The following is a 17,448-nucleotide window of genomic DNA, read 5'->3' on the forward strand; positions in this document are numbered from 1 at the left end:
TAGGTTTCGCCAAAGGTTCTAGGTGGTTTTAAACCCTGAGTTTTCCTACATATAAGGTAACACAATGAGACAATAAGTCTAAGTGTATCAACTAGAGATCGCCGGTATAACCTAACCTAATCTTAGACTTTATTTTAAAAACGCTAACCCTATAATTGCATGCCATATATCCAAAGCATCAAGATTTGTTTATGCAAAACGAGTTTGTTTTATTTTGACAGTGAGGAATGCTTACCAGGAAGAAAATGCATTCTATTAGGCAAAGCCACCTATGTTACTACCGTTTCTTTTTTGCACGAGCCCAAAAAGTGAATGGAGAACATTTAATATAATCAAAACTATAGACTTAATTGCACATAAATATAATGATTTTATTGGAATAATTTTAAATATGTTTTATAATATAATGAAATAATTTTATGTATAGTAATATATGTAATAATAGCTATAATATATAATAATAGAATCATTTGTACTGAATGCTTCAATTAGTTGCTAGCAAACTTAACTTAGTACAGACATAAACCTACAATCCACAAAAACTTGCTGCATACTGTACTCGTTAATCAAAGCTGGGAAACCTTTAAGTACAATTCTAGAGCACAGTAGATGGCGCTGTAAGCCTCTTTGTATTTAATTTAAAAATCATATAGTGTTTCTGTATATCTTCTAGAAAATCATCATTTATTTAATTTGTAATTAATCAACATTTCTTCAAAAAATTAAACAAAATTAATAATAATAATTATAAAAAGAAAAAGTTTTCATATTTTAATATTAGGAATAAAGCATAACTTTATTTAAATTACATGTATTTTTAATTATTAGCAAAATTTACAGACTATACAAAGACCCTCGATGTTTGGGAGCCATATAAAAGAACGTTAACAAATTGATTGACAGAATTCAAAATCAGCAGTGAAACGGTACTGAAACGCAACACAATCCAATCACTTTTAAAGCAAATCATTAAGGACAAATAAAAATGGATTAATACGATAATATCCAATGCAAGTTGTCATGCTCAAAGGTCAATGAGCCTCCACAAACAAGTTAAAAGTCTGAATTGACAGCAAACAAGGTTATGTGAAGTGTTTGGTGAAACTGTAAGGAAATTGTCCATTACGGGTTGCTTCAACTTGATACAACGATTGGTTCGGTCCTCTACTGCTCAAAACGCGACCGCTTGAACAAAGCAATGAGATGTATCTAACGTATAACGCGGATCTTGCACCTTATGTCTATCATTTGTTTTAGTCTCTGCAAAAGACCTATCGAAAAAGCGCTGAAAACCACTTGGCCGAGTTCTTTGCTAATAGACTAAAGAAGTCTCATAAATATTTATTGAAGTTGCCCTTTGTGAAATCAAAGTAAAGTTGAGAACTTGACAGTTTGTAGGGAACGAGTGTGTTGCACTTTCACCTATCCGATGAGATGACTCCCTAATCTCGTACACCTAATTCATTATATTCAACTACTACACCCTTGATCTATAGGCTATTCGGCTTATCTCTACTAAGTCGCCAATCGTTATAGTTGTGACAAATTTTCAATATAAACTTTAAAGTATTATGAAACACTATTTTAATACTCGTACATTTCCATGTATTTCAAACTTTTCGTTTTAATGAAATTTATAATGTGGAACTGATTTAAATTAAAACGGTTTGAAAAATAAAGTGCTACTCAACTGCACCGAAAGCACAATATAAAAAATTTAAAAATGTGCTATTTTCCTGCACTACAAATAATACCCCATGTTAACATATTCGATTTGCAAATATTCTTTACACTAAATAGGATTGGAGCCTCGGAGTTTTACAGCCCGGGTTTAGAGCGCTTAATCCTTAGCAAACTCTTCTGTCACAATCCTTTGAACTTGGTTGCGAATTTTTAGAAAATATTGCGTAGAGGTGCTGAGGTTAATATTTCGGTTATTTTTTCATAAGAAGAATTACAAGAAATTCACTTTAAGAAGACTTCATCAATATCTGATGTCATTCTTCAGTAAATGAGCCGGATTTTTATTTTTATTTATTTTTTTTTTTTGTTTTAGTTTATTTTGTTTTAAATATCTTTATTTATAAATACGTTACTGATATATTAATAATATGCACCAAAAAACTTCGACGAAATAGTCTTTCAATTGTTATTCTATTATCTTAATACCCTATAATCCCGACTAAACACATGTTAAAATGTTTGTTTACAAAATATTGATTTTTCATTGTTTCTGCTTAATCTTCTAAAATCTAAATACATCTTCTCATGTCCGATATTTTCTCAACATTTCTTCTGTGTAAACATCTGAATTCCTTTATATTCGCAAACGCTCTGTTATCCTTCGTAACCAAACGAAAACAATGCTGCACTTGTCTTCCGATTCGTTTTGAGTCAGGGCATGATCATATCGGCATGAAGGTGGGCCCGTAAAATGAAGCACCAAAAAAGAAATGTCTGATCCTTTGAATGAAAGGATTTCTTCTAACGTGTGAAACACTTTGCGATTCGAGTGTATGTCTCACAATTATCAACGCAGACAACTAAAATAAAACCAAGAAGATTTTAATATGGGAAACGCTTTAACATCTTTAATTGTAGACTTCGTTGTCCTGGTTGTTGTTGTTGTTTTTTCTGAGTTCACCGGAAGGAAGCAACGTGCGGTTTTTATTGGGAAACAGTTTTATTGTAGTCGTCCCGTACAGATACTTTCATAGGTGTAGTGTAGTGTAGTGTAGTGTAGTATGTTTTTTGCAGTGTACGTTTTTGCATTTCTGTTTAGAATATTTTTTAAAATTGGTATTGATTTTTTACTGCTGTTATCCTTAACGGAGCCGGTTTGTTTTGGTTCCGGTATTTTGTAGTAATTTTCTTTCAATCTAATTTTTTTCATAAGCTGTATGTCCTCTGCATTGTGTATTCACTGCAGTTCAGTTGAAGGTTTTGCATTTCGGTGCAAATGATTTGGTTTTTTGTCTTTTTTTTTAATTTGTGGGAGTTTCACGTATTCTTCAAATTTTCGTACAATATATTTTTACATATCCTTAAAATAAATGCAACAATATAGCATTTATTTTAACATTTACAATGGCTTCCACAAATAAAAGGATTATAACCAATTTGGTTTATTGTTTCTATAGGATTTGTTTGGTGTCTTTTAGAACATTTTATTACATCATGTAACATCCGGATATTGGATTATATGAAAAGATAAAGCATTGCTTAATTTCCATAAATAATACAAACAAAAACGAGAATACTGTCTCGAACGAGTTCCTCGTGATCATATATAATCTTATATGTAATCTTATCCTTATCTTACAATCAAAGTGTGGTTGTGGGTTTATAGAGTTGGTAATAGCCAGTACCTTTACTGCTTTCTCTGGATGCGTCTCATGTGATTGACACTAGGAAAACCTAAAAAATTCTTTTCGGTTTAAAATATGACGGGATGCAGACCGACAAATCTTTCCTTCGACGCTTGAACTCATTTAATTGGAGCTAAAGAATTATTAGAATGAGCGTCTATTTTTTTTTAAATAGCTAAGACAACTATTAGTTTAGTTCTCATGTACTTGATGATCGTTACATTGGAAAGATCTCTTTGAACATCCCATTATCTGACATTTAATTGACTTTAGAATGTTTTCTTTTGGGCAATGTTTTAAAATTTTCCTCAGTGATAAATTTATCTGTTGTATCCAAGACGGCACAATCCTATAGCAAGGCTAGCTAATGTTCTGATAATGCACGATTGACAAGACTATATAGTTTGCAAAAATAACGCAATGATTCGATATTTGTATTAAAAATATTTGCAAGCTAAACTATATCTCTAGGTTCAAGACTCCCAACATCATACCGTTCAATGAAAGCTAAATCGAATTACTCTGATAAATGAAAATACTAAGTCTGTTTCCTGACAACCAGAGGACATAAGTACAACAGTTAGGTGCTATACTCTGTATTTTACAGAATATGGAAATATTAGTAGCCTTCAATCCCATCTTTGAATGATGGTTGTTAATAAAAACCAGTTCAGAGTTCAGATCTAAGAAAACTGAGAAAAAATCGATGTTGTTCCAAGACTTCAAGACAAAACTTTATATGGTTCAAGCCAGATAAAGATACTGTAATTGTTTTCTATTAATCGGAATACATTTATAGATCAGATAAACCTAAAGTTTACTCTGCATTTTACGAAAAATGAAGATATCAGTGCGATTTGATTCCATCTTTGAACAATGATAGTTAGCGCAAATTAAATCACAGTACAGACTTAAGAAGACAAAGAAATCTATAAGCGTTTTTGTTAAATCAGATCTACTCTATATATACAAATATGTAATCAAAAAGACAGACGATCAATCTATATCTTGTAATATGATATTAAATAATAACCTTGTTCTTCTTATGCTATACTTTGTTCTAATGAGGCACCTATGAATATTTTTGTTAAGTCCGATCCGACAACTCATCTATACCTCTTCATATGTTATTAAATGATTGACTTTATCCTTTTATGCTATACATTGCTGTAATGAAGTGAAATGTTTGATTTTACTTAAATACAAAGCAATACATGTTTCAGGTTAAAGTTGCAAACTTGCTTCATGTGATACAGGGTTCACAAATATCCCACAATAAATCAAAAGGACACTCTATCATTTAAGGCAAACAAAACTTGCACAATCAAGAAAACACAACAGCCGGATTGAATCTCAACAAATGTTGAAAAATGTAAATTATTTGATACATAACCGATGAATATGAGTCCTGAAGGACTTTTATGCTAATTTGTAATAATAATAAGAATTTACACAACAATTAAAGTAAACTGAAAAGACTGAGAAAACCAGAAAAGATTACACACACACGCACTTGAGAAACATTCAAACTCTTCAGATATGAAGTAACCAAGTTATGTGAAGAACTCAAATTGAAATTTGATACGCTGACAGTCAGACATGGAAACAGCGAACAACCTTACGAAGAAGCACAGAGCACAAATTTAGAGGACAACAACAATGGATCAAGAAATTCAAGAAAATATTTAATGAAGCAACAAATCTCAGGCCCATAGCTGCATTAGACAAAGCAGAGTCCAGTACTGCAACAGTCTTCACTAACAACAGGTTGTTCAAGCAGAATGTTTCTGCTGCAGTTTCGATGCAATAAGAATAACCATTAACACTCATGGAGGCTACTCAGTGCACCTTCTGTTCCCACTCAAACAATATTCCACCTTTACAAAGAGAAATGGTGTCCTTTTGAAAATGCATTAATTGGATTTGCTTTGATTGAAAATTGGAAACACATTTGAGCGATGCAGAAGCGGCAAATTGAAAGAGTCCTTGAAGTACACGTTGATCAGGTTTAGGATCTTTCTTCATTCAAGTGTTTTCATAAAACATTTTGCTGCTATTATTTCACTGCCTTCACATTATTTATTAGTTTTGATTGATTTGACTGTTTTGTTGGCGGACATGAGAAAGGAACACGGACCTCACACTGACACTCCGACTGCCCACTTGGTCAGTATGTGTAGGCCAAAGAGCCTTTAAAACGTTTCATGCAATTTTGGTTATTTTTCCTTTGTGACTGTTTAGGGGTGGAACCTGTTTCTGTTATTTTGTGCTAAAAATCAGGAAACAGAGAAAGAAGTTAACCTGGTCGATCTACTTGAGTGCATGTTCCGGTGACTGATCATTGTTCTTAAATATCTTGTTATGTTACTTCCGTTTCATATCCGTTTTTTTTTTTTTTGTGTAACTCCGGAGAGAGGAATATTTCAAAATAATTTCTACCTGTTGTTTAAGACTAAAGCTTGATTTTGATCAAGAAAAATAATTTATTCGGCAGGATCGCTTACAGTTCAGTGCGCTCAAACTGAATATGTATTTGTAAAAAATATTAATCTTACTTAGTGTAACTTTGAAATATTCAAGAAAGTACCTGTACTAACAACTGTCATAGGAGTTAAATATATTTTGTATAAATATTTAAACACAATATCTGAAAATCTATCAGTTCTTTATTCTCATTGACTTAATTTTCTGGATACTATATCATAATGTTACGATTAAAATGCATACATTTCTGAGATTGATTATAATTCGGTATATAGATTAAAGATCTACGGAATTTTTTGCTATCTGTAGTGATGACTATGATATACCCGAGCCATATAATAGAACAGATTCTGTGAGTTCATTACTTCTTATGAATGGATATTTATTAAGTAGTTTTACTTAGTTTGTCTTTTCAGCCAAGAATAAAAATATTAAATTTATATATTGTCAGATATAATATTGTGAAACTTCCTTATGTCTACCTTATATACCTATTGCCTATATAATATACTATAATATATCGATATTGTTAAAATATCAATTTCATATCCAAACATGTTTAATAGATATGTATTATAATCTCTAATCTTATGTTTTAGAATTTTGCTTTCAACTATAGCTAAATAATTTGTTATCTATAAAATAAAGTCAGGCTTATAATAAAAGCCATTAGTTGTTAATATTAGTAAATTGACGTTGTCCCTCAATACTACAGTTTTTTATAACCATTTACTTCGTTATTTAATAATGTTTATTGACAAACTAAATAATTTTCTGATGGTTACTTTATTTCAGAGTATATGGTTGCTGATAGATGTCCCGGAATCTTATCATAAAGTTATAGAAGCAACTTTCAAAACTGTTAGTTGCCATAATAGGGTTTTCAATACGAGACAAGTTTTCAGCAAGCCAAAAGTCACGTGAGAGCTTAGCTTTATATAGACTTCTTCGTAGATGTTCACGCAAACTTAAAAATCGAACTATAGTTGACGGAGGTATAAGAGAACCATTGTAAAAAGTATTCACATAATACAAGTATCATATATATATAATATTCTGTAGAAATATACTTAATTTCAAATAGAATAACTATCTAAAACCGTTCACTTTCTCTCTCTCTCTCTCTCTATCTCTCTCTATCTCTCTCTCTCTCTCTCTCTCTCTCTCTCTCTCTCTCTTACTCTCTATTTCTCTTTCCCTTTCTCTCTCTCATACTGTCTCTCTCTATTTCTGTCTCTTTCTTTATATTTTCCTTTTTTCTTTTTCAAAATCTTATGCAAAACGTTCTTTTTTATATATCCGCCCCTTTTAAGTATTATTTGTTTTGCACACAGTTGCAAAGAAGGATTGAATGGAAGTTTGACTTTTGATCTTTCGCATTTTTAAAACAATACTTAAATCATTTTTTCTTCACAAGAGGCTATGATTTTATTGCGCAATACCCGTTCAACAGTGTTGTCCAAGTCGCACTTTTTATGCAATTTCTCTTCAGTTTTTACATGAAACTCCTCTTTAATTGTATATCCTAAAAAAAGAATACGTTTTCCTTAACCTTAAAAGGAAACACAACAATTTATTTACAAATGCAGCAAGTATCAACACCATCGATGTTAATCCTACGCTAATTGCACGCACACATAAGCACTCCCACATCCATTTGCATTATCCTTTTCCTTAACCCGGCCTCATAACGTGACTGAGTTCTGCGTAACCTTCGCAGCTACGCTTGTAAATTTTACCAACCAAAACAAATAATCACTTTCGGTTGCATTGTGTTGGCCAAATGTTTTTACAATCCACAATTAAAATCCTTTTCTTCAACACTGTCAAGGATATGCAAGGATTCTAACCAAGAAGTCTTTCATTCCGCATTCCCCCTTTACGTGCATTTTCACAGCCTTTCGTTACTTACATAAAACTGCAGAGAATTACATTGCATTGAACATTTTAGTATGATGTGATGTGTTGTCTTTAAATATCCTTACGGCCACGCAAACATTCAAGGATACGCAATGAAAAGCCTGATTCTTCATAACTATAGGTCTTAAGTGTACAAAATACTTGAAAAAACATTTATTTTGTTCCGTGTTGCCTTTTGGTTTCTAGTCTGCAACTAATTCATTACTTAACGCGCAACGATTCCAAGAAGCAATAATCTTTCAAGGATAATATCGCATATAGTAACGTCTCTTTTTCCAAAATATTATGTATATTTGAGTATTTTTTGACTTGTAAGTATCTGCACGCGTTGCACATTAATGAAGTTTATAGCGTTTTAACGGAATTTTTAGAAATCTCTAAATCATTCTTTATGTTTAGCATATCAAGGACATGGCATAAAAATTTTCTCTAGAAAAACATCGCGAAGAAAAGACAAAAACTAAAAATTAACATTAAAGAAATAATTTTAAGACAATTGCGACTTACAAGGACCTTTGATCTTGATCTAAAAGACATAGATTGTTTTAGCAAGTTATTAATGATTGCATTAGATATACCCAATCTATTGTTTTAGTCATTTCACAAGAAAATCTTTTTTATATATATGGAATATAGAAATAGATGCCTATATCAGTACAGTTTATACATATTCCACATGTATAAACTTTGCCTGAACTTCTTCTACTTCTACTAAAAATACTGCAAATTATAGTTAATTTACATATTATGTCTATAATGCAAATGTAATAGTGTAAATGAGGTGTAATATTACTGATGGACACAACTGCCTATATAACACCTAATTTTCGAATCCGATAGATACAGTTTCACAATTAGAAGATAATGTATAAACTACGTATTCGATCTACGTGAAGGATTATTAGTGAACTTATAAAATAAATAAGTTTGTTAGGAAACATACCACAAAAGCTGAATATAAAAGTAAATTCCATTGGAATGGCAGGCATTCCTGAAATATTGAGATAGATTGTGAATATATAAATATTTATCCTAAACAAAAAAAGAAGTATCAAAAAATTTGTTCAGCAATTATAAGTATAGTGTTTTGACATAGAATTTAATCCACATACGTATTATATATTTTAACTCATTTCCAGTGTTATTTATAAACCATTTATTTACGTTATCTACTGTTTGGATTTACCATAAAGGATTCTGCGAACATTGATTCGGTTAGCTCAAAGATTAAGGGTTAAGGTTAGGATATATAGACTAATATATCGACGAACATAGTTAAAGAAGCTACCGGTCTACATAACTCCTTATTAAAGAAGCCATCAACACTACTTCTCATTGAGGACGAATGTCTCATTGTCATATGTCTCATCGAAGTTTCACAAGCCGCAGGAGACACGAAGCATGGAGTAAATAACAATAGACAAACATGATTAAATGATTTCGGCTTGCCACAAGGATATATTATTTAAGGGGCTACTCCGCCCTTGGTATACATAATACACAATTATTGCATAATAATGTGATGGATAATATAATGAACTCTTCACCTTTCAAATACAAACACTTTTCATATATACTTAGGAACGTATTATTAATCATATGTGCACAAGTAGCATTTTACGCTAAAACGATTGGTAGTTACTTTGCTGACTTGAAAAGATCGATGATTACCAAAATTAAACTTCACTGCTCATGCTCCATATTTCGTCCATAATTCTCGATGAATAAGTAAATCAAAAGAAATATTTTTTAATAATTACTTATAGGTATATTTATCTTAGAAGGCAACCCCACGAATACTTATTATTTTACTGCATTAATTAAACTTTTCACAACACCAAAAAATTACTTACAAAACACTGTATCCTTCTGACAGTTACCACCGGTAACTGCCAGTACCGCTATAAAAACAATACTATTTCATCAAATCGATCAACCCACATTTTTTTCAAGTGTATTTATAGAGCATCCCATGGATAAAAAAGAAAGTTCAAGAGAAACTCATCCAACATAAGACAAGTGCGTGTGAATTTCGCACTAAACAAACATTTCCCATATTTAACAATACCCAATAAAAGGATATCTCGATGAGAGGATCTTTTTCATAATTTGATTGTGTATTTATCACAATTTAACAATCTCAACTGAATCAATAAATGGAGCGCCTACTTAAGAACTGAACCTGTTTGTCTGCGGTAGTATCTTCTCACACTTGTTAACGCAAAGGGAACTCACAGCAGCAAAGCAGGAGATCTTCGATTTTTTTTCCTGAAACACGAAATTCCCACAGAGCGCAGGCAGGTAACAGGTAGTTGAAGCTGAAGCCGAAGCCGAGTCGATCTCATTTGTAGAACAATAAGTCAAATCGAATTATAAATTTTGTATGAAAACGATTAAAAATTGAAATTAAAAAATTTTATGGAAACCTAAACGGATGGAAATGTTTCGCATAGAAAATCGGTTATATATTTATTCCAATTAATGAACTTATTGTATATAAAAATATTTGCGATATACAATATATTAGAATCATGATGATAAATGTTAACAATTTTAAAATATTCTCCTGATATTCAGCTTTCTTAAATAGGCAATAGGAATCTATCAAAACTTCTCGAACTTCTCATTTTTATTTTTTTCAAATAAATTAATTTTTAAAAATAATGATGCAATTTTCTTAAAACGATAAGCCATTCCACCTCAAATATTCTCAACATCACTACATATTACAATAATAAGAAAGTATCAACATACTGTTGTAAATGTAATTCAACCCAAAGGAACTCGCTCACTTCAGTCGCATTCCCATTCACATAAATTTTCTAAAGTGCGTAGTTGTACAATTGGACACTCTGACTGAATCCTGGATATTCAGATTCCTTCCAGTTTAGCTAGTTTGTGAGAACTACTACGCAGATTCGCCTTACTTACTGCATATTAATTCCATCGCATGCGCAAATTTCAAATTACTTTAACCTAAAACAAAATGGCTGAAGCGTGTCCTTTTCTGTTCAAAAAAAATATCTTACAAAAACTTTCACACGCGTAAGAAAAAGGACATACACGACACAAAAGAAGTAATTCCTTATTCGCAAAAATTGAGGCGAACCCGCTCAGTACAGCACCAACTCCCCTTTTACCACTTGCACTCTCCCAACCCAGACTGGCAATCTAAATTTTGTGATATTCGTACTCGTATTATTAAAATTCTTGTTTTGTGCTCATGACTCTGAAAAATCTTCAAAGTAACCCGATTTCCTTCTTTTTTTCACTTTTTTATTCCTTCGTTGTTTCATTTGAATTTAGCGAAGGGTGAAAACAAAACCAACCCCAAACGATAATCAAAAATTAGAAAATCTTAAAATATTGCAACAGCTGCCTTCATTCGTCTGGGACTATTGCGAGTCTTTTAAGTTCTGCCTTGGTTGATATCAAAACTTAAAGGAACCCCTATACATTTTTTCCTATTTTCATAGCATTTTCCTTAAGGTCGTTGCGCTTGAGCTGCCGTGCCGAAAGCAAATAGTCGAAGATTTACTTGTGCTTGTAAAAAATTATGACTGAATATTTAGGAAGATTTATGTAAGTTCGTACCCGTACCCGTACCCGTATATAAAAATTATTAAGACAAACAAAAATTCTTCAATTTCAACGCAAAAAGAACCGGTTACTTTTCAAACTTTAAAGTTATCTCAGATACAAATAACTCTCATTTTTTAATTAATTTTATTATCAATTTTTTAATATGATCAGCGAACAAAACCAGGCTAAACTAGGCTAAACTCATTAAATAAGTAAATGAATGCAGTAATTGAATGTCTTCTGGGAATCTTCATAACATTTACTATTCTTCACTTCACATATACAAATGTCCCACTCCCTGAAGGCAGACAATAGCTACATTAGGTAAACTACTCATCAACAATCTGGAAGAGCTTGCGGAATTTAATATTAACGAACTCCGGAAGTTTCTAAACCACATAGACTGGATTTAGCGCTACTGTAAACACAAACGCCCAAAGCAGTAGTTGATGACGAGGATGTGACAAGGACGTATGGTTTGACGCACCACTTAAACCAACCAGGCAACCAAGCTCATTAAAACTTACGGACATATAGCAAAGATTTGGGATGCATAAACATTCATCGCAGAAATAAATATCACTGTTTAAAACTAATATGACTAGATCCGATAGCAGTATAGGTATGGGCATACACTCTAGCGATCTGGACTTCACCAAATCTTATCATTCATCGAACTTCACCTTAATATTTTAGAAGAACAAACTTTGCTGTCTCGACTACATATTGGTCAAGGCATCTACTGCACCTAAATACATCTTGACAGCAAATTTCAGAAGTATTAAGTCAGTAGTGTAATCTTTACGTAGAATTTAAACACAAAATGAGGTCATATGTTTATATAACTGTAGAGCAGTTCTTATAATATATCTAAGCCCAGCAACTCACTAACAAGACTTGTCCGTAATATTAATCGATTTCTTGTGCTTGTCCATGTCACTTAATAATAAATAAGGCTTTATACCTATATCACATCACAGTCTTTCATCTTCTTCTTAAGACAAGAATATTGCAACAAAGTACATAACTTACTACTGATAAGGACATCAAACTACTTTAAATAGTTACATACTAAACCCTCCGTTTCACTGAGTCTTATTACCCCTTACTGTTCAAATTGGTAGGTTAATTCTTTGCAAACCAAGTAAAAAGTGACTATAAAAAGTAACTCCTTTTTTTAAAGGAGTTTACAGCACTAATTATAGTGCTCACTCTTATATGATAATTGCTACGATTATTGTTTCTCAGTTGAACGACGGTTTAGGTAAAAATAAAATAATAATATAAAATTATTTTTATTGTTTCTCATATAAAACCACCCCTTAGGGTGACGAAACCACGAAAGACAGGGAACTGAACTCCGATGAACTTGTAGGAAACTTTAACTGCGCATATTTCCCTGATTGAGTTTCGCAATTTCTGTGCCCTTTTTGCGCAAGCGCATTCTTCTACAGTCAGCTCTGTTATGGATTGCACATCCCCCTTGAAAGATTCATCTTATTGAAAATGTTTTATTATAACTTGAATTCTATTATGCCGTGCTCTAAGGATGTTCAGCAATTCCTTGCTATTAAAATGTTGCGTGTGTCTTGCAAGACGAGGCGTACACCTGGTCACACGAACGCGTTTGATTTCATACTCGATTCCAGTAAATTCCCTTATCGAATCTTCACATTTCATGATGGACTATGAAGCTCGCCATCGGGAATAAGGGCACAGTTATTGCAATAAATGTGACGCATGTTAATTATTCTGCCTTATTTGTATTGTGGCAGAAGCTGTGAGATTTATTGTTACTTGGGATGAATTCTTTTTATAGTATTTAACCGATATCTTCTTTTCTAATTGTTTTTTATACTCAATTATTGCGGCATGAATAATGTGACTTATTAAATAATCAAAAAGAAATACCCCTATTTGGTGGATCGGATTTTGTAGCACTGTTTCAGTGACATATATCAAACAAAACTATTTAAATAAGTTTACTTCAACGTTTCTCGTGTGGATCACTTAGAAGATCATTTAGAAGACGGTGCGACACAAATAGTAAATGTTGATTGCTACAGTCATGTGATTTCAAATATTTTCTGGTAAATTTGAAGACATGGTTGTCGAAGGTATGCGGCTCCAACAAGCGGGTATCTTAATATACACAGCGCGGCTGACACCTTAATTAACACACATTTTTATTATAAATTTGATACCAAAATCATGCGATCTGTCACCACTATCACCTATTTTAAGGCGTTCTGCAAAGGACCGTATTTATGCAGACAGTCTTCATACTTTCAATGTGGGAGTTATCAAACCTATTGGCAACTATCAGTCGACTAGTCATCTAAAATTACCTAAAAACGATCCAGTTCTGTTCCGTGGTGAATATTAAAATGATTTTGAATTTAACACCTTAGGGCAAAGTCTGAAATAAGAAAGATCTGAAAGATAACCGTGGTTATTATTTAATTAATCGATCGATCAGGATCGTTTATTACATTAAAGCAGTTGAGGCAATAGGTGTTATTGATTGTGAAATCTTCTTATATTCCTATTTGTTATGTAAATGTTGTGTATTTTATCACTTTATTAAAATAATAACGTAATTATAAGTATTTCAATTATTTCGTAAAAATAATTCCGCAGTTTACAAAATTTATGGCGGGGTCTTTAAAAAACCGTCTTTCTGAATAAACAATAAAATCCTTAAGTTAGTAAATGGAAAATGCCATGTCCTTATACTTATTGCTTTCAAAACAAGGAATTATCAGTTATTATTGTGTCTATTCTAGGGCTTCGTAAAGTTATTTGACAAATTTGCATTGTAGTCGATTTTCTTTCACAAAAATAATCTGCCATTTGAGGTACAATATTTTTTCTTTGTCTGCAAGATGAATGCATGTTTTACTTTTAATTAGGAAAATAAAATACAGATTATATACAATAAACATTGTAAATATTTTGAAACAAAAAATTTCATTATTGTCTTGTGATATTTGTGTACCTGGCACCCAAAGACGAAACAGAAAGGACGTCTTTCTCAGAATCGGCCGTAAAACGTTCATAGTATTTGACTAATAAGCATTTCAACGCTGTTTTATTTCAGGACAAGAAAATATTGTCAAATTTTTGTTGACAACAATCTCTGTTTAATATACATAAGCAGTATTAAAACTCAATTATCACTCTTGTGACCGCTTTTCAGCACTGTTCGGTTTGTAAAGTTGCAAGGCCCCCAATATGCATGCCTAATAGTTTTACCACTTCTCCCTCCATGGAATATATATTCAAAGAGATTTTATTCCATGCTGCACAAATACTTCAATGTCACGCCTCATTTTGTGACACTCTGCTATATTCCAATACTTAATGAAGGATCAACGCTTGCTGTTTCATGTTTTGGTCGCTTTGGTTTCATATTCTGATGCAGGTCCTGCTGCTTTCGTTTTACAGTTTAGCTTGAAAACCTTTGAAAGCAGAAAGCAAAAGGAGCAACTAATATGTTCATAAGCATGAAAATGGTTCAAATACACTCCTGTGGTGTGAGTTCGCAGAATTTGGTATACTACAGATAATTTGGTATACCTACAGTGTTAACCAAAATTTTGCGGAAAGCCCTCCATTATATTACGGTCGTAATGGTTTTGGCCAAATATCCCAAATTTAAAGCATATCAATTTAATTATTGGCAATTAAATGAAATTGTTAGCAGAACTACAAAATTATTATATACTTCTTGCTTAATGAGCCTTGTGACTTAAAAGCCCATCTTTCATTTAAAAGACTATACAATAAGTTGTCGTATCACTAAAGTCTATTTTTCTTATCTTAATATTCATTTAAAAAAAAATAGTTCTTATAACCAATTTAATTAATTTAATCATTTAGTAGATATCTTCTTTCTCCATAACAATATAAGGACAGCTGCTACAAAAAGGAGTGTGCCCGTGCACCAAGCTCATACAATGAGCAGTCTCTGTAAGTACCGAAAAACTGGTACAATGACATGTTCATGTGCCATTGGTACAACAATATTTTTTATTTCAATCTAATACAATACTTTTACACATAGATGAAAAAATTATTAATATGTATAAATGTATATCTACCTTTATCGTAGCAATAGCTCATAATAGTCACCATTCGCTCAATAAAAGACAAGCAGATATATAATTGTATAAAACCGATTATGTTGCCCTTTCGGCATCCCTTCATTATCAAATTATATCCACTTACTTTTCGCTCGTAATAAATTTTTGAGCTTAAGAATGTGTTTCCGAGTCTTTGAGGCATTTTTTGAGCAAATGGACTCATCTTCGAAGTGAAAAAATTGCCGCTCAAAATATTAAATTATTTTTTTCCGTTGTGTGTTACAAAGAACTTGTGTCTATAAAACTGCACTGCATGTAATTTTTGGGGTAAAAATGATTGGCCTTTTATATGTTGAGCTGCTCATTGTTGAGCTCAAAAGGACTAGGTAATTGTATGTTGTAACGTATTTCTTTTTGAAAGTATACGCTTTAGTAAATGCCTTGGAACGTGCCATTTTAATTGAAGGACCTAAATATACGAAATGTTTGTAATGTGTTTTATAGATACATTTTTTTTATAGATATAAAGACTTCCTATAAAAAATTTCAAGAATATTGAGGCAGTTTATTATGGAACGCGCCAAATATTTACGACGGTAAATGAAAGGATTAAAATCCCACAAAACGGAAACAGATGTTTACTTAGGAATCTCAGATCTTTATTGAAAAGATACTCCTCTTGAATACTAAGCAAATGCACAAATGAAAAAATTATATTGTTTGAAAATGTCTAAATTTTAATCTTTAGAAAAATATTAAAAAATTTCATATTTTTAAGTCTTAAGTCAAGTTAACAGTCCTTAGCTAATTCACTCCGTTATAGTTTCTGAATACTGAAGGAATGAAAAAGTAAGCGGTTTTGCATGTTTTGGGGGATCCGGATTTCATTAGTAGAAGTACATTATCTCTTTTTGCTTTCTAATAGTTTATTAATATTAATCATACATAACTTCGCGAATTGACCTTCATATAACAAGATCAGATTTTGAACAATTTTAATACCGGGACTTATGAATACTATTGGTTTTACTGTAGTCTTTCCTAATCACTGAAAGATATTCATTGTGATATTTTTAAAAAACTTAGGGAGTGAGAAACGAATAAAATATTTTGTATAAATAAAATATTTTCCAAAAGTAAAGGCTTAGGAAGCACTTTATTGACAGTTTTTTGAACTCTACTTTGTTAAAAACTGAAGATCTATTAAATTCAACAATATGGGTCTAGGTATCATCTCTTTGATTATTGCAACTGGCAAATAATCGATTGTTGTAGAATTTGGGTAGCACCATAGAGAGTTGTATTTGGAAGCAAATTATGTTAAACTAAATAAAGCAAATTAAATTAAGAAAGCATTTTATTTAATGAGTGGAATACTTCTAAGAAATATAAGAAGAATTATTGATGTGTATTATTAAACAATTGAAAAATGCTTCAAATCTAACTGATATTTAGCTTTGGAATTAGCATTTTAAACAATTAATTTTTTCCTTCCAATTTGCTGATGAAGAAAATCCATATTCTACTTGTTGTGATTGTCAATATATAAACGTCAATAGTTCTAAGCTGTAATGTATATATTGTCCATAACTGAATTTTTATGATTTCAATATGTTCCTTCAGCGATGAAGAAGTGTAAGTAAGCAATTTACAGCATCACATGACCGTATCATGTATGTGACATAGTTGAACCATAAATGTCAAAATTGTGTCATTTTCAATTTTTAACCCCACAAAAACGTGAATGTATCCGGTTTTTAAAATCTATTTTAATATCAATTTTAATTGAAACGATAAATCAGTACGTCACAAATTCTACATGCCCGCGTTTAAATACATAGAATTCCGTTCAGAACGTATTCAATCAAAATTAAATACATACTATTTAAATTTTTTATTTTTTGTCTTTTATGTATCTCATAAATGTTACCCTCATTTCATTTATTTTTTTTAATTTTTCTATTTTTTTTACTCTCGACAAGTGCAAGTTTTCTACTTAAATGCTTCGA

This window comes from Teleopsis dalmanni, chromosome 2, assembly GCF_002237135.1.
Source record: "Teleopsis dalmanni isolate 2A chromosome 2, ASM223713v2, whole genome shotgun sequence".
NCBI lineage: Eukaryota > Metazoa > Arthropoda > Insecta > Diptera > Diopsidae > Teleopsis > Teleopsis dalmanni.